Raw genomic sequence first — 1013 nt, forward strand, 5'->3', positions numbered from 1 at the left:
TCTTTGCTAATTGATGAGGATATGTATTCCTCCTTAATGTAGAGCGCCACGCCCCCCCCTTTCCTCCCTGTCCTATCCCTCCTGTGCAGCCTATAGCCCTTGATATTCACCGCCCAGTCATACGTTGGGTCCCACCACGTTTCAGTGATCCCCACTATGTCTGGGCTGGTGTCAGCTAGCAGGAGGGTAAGTTCCTCTTGTTTGTTTCCCATACTACAGGCATTTGTATAGAGGCATTTGAGGCCTCCTGAGGACTTGTGCACTGACCTCCTACTTTCAGCATTGTCCTGGCCCCTGTTGCTTACCTGCATATATGTTCCACTCATTGGTTTAGGCTGAGCTGTACTTGTGGGTGTTGCTTGGTTTGGCAGTCCAAGGCTTCCTCCGCCCTCGTCTTCCCCGTCCCGCAACAAGCCTAATTTAAAGCCCGCCGGAGGAGATCTGCCAACCTAGAAGAAAACACACACTTACCTTTAGGGGAAAGCTGGAACCATCCCATCTGAGCATGTCTCTTGTCGTGATGTGCGGATCATTGTCGAGGAAGCCAAAGCCCACCTTGAGACACCATTCCCAAGGCCACCAGTTTGTCTTTGCGATGCAAGTCGCATGTGTCTTCCACGTCTGCTCACTGGTAGGACAGAAGAGAAAACCACCTGTGCACCTTCCTCCTTCATCACGCCGCCCAGAGCATGGTAGTCCACCATCAGGTGATCAGGGCTTCTCCTGGACGCATCATTAGTACCCACATGGATTAGAACCATGGGGTAGTAATCGGTGGGCTGGATCACGGCCTGGATCATCCCCTTCATGTCCTGAATCTTTGCTCCGGGTAGGCAGTAGACCTCGTGTGTCAAGGGGTCCTGGTGACAGATGGAGCCCTCTGTACCTCTCAGGATGGAGTCGCCTATGATAATCACTCCATGCTTTTTCCTTCAGGACTGCTTAGCTCCTTTGGCCTGCTCTGATCGTGGAGAGTGTGGAGTTGCCTCCTCTCCGGTTGCCTCCTCTCCTTT

Source organism: Crocodylus porosus, unplaced genomic scaffold (assembly GCF_001723895.1).
Source record: "Crocodylus porosus isolate Cpor-Errol unplaced genomic scaffold, CroPor_comp1, whole genome shotgun sequence".
In the NCBI taxonomy this organism is placed as follows: Eukaryota; Metazoa; Chordata; order Crocodylia; family Crocodylidae; genus Crocodylus; species Crocodylus porosus.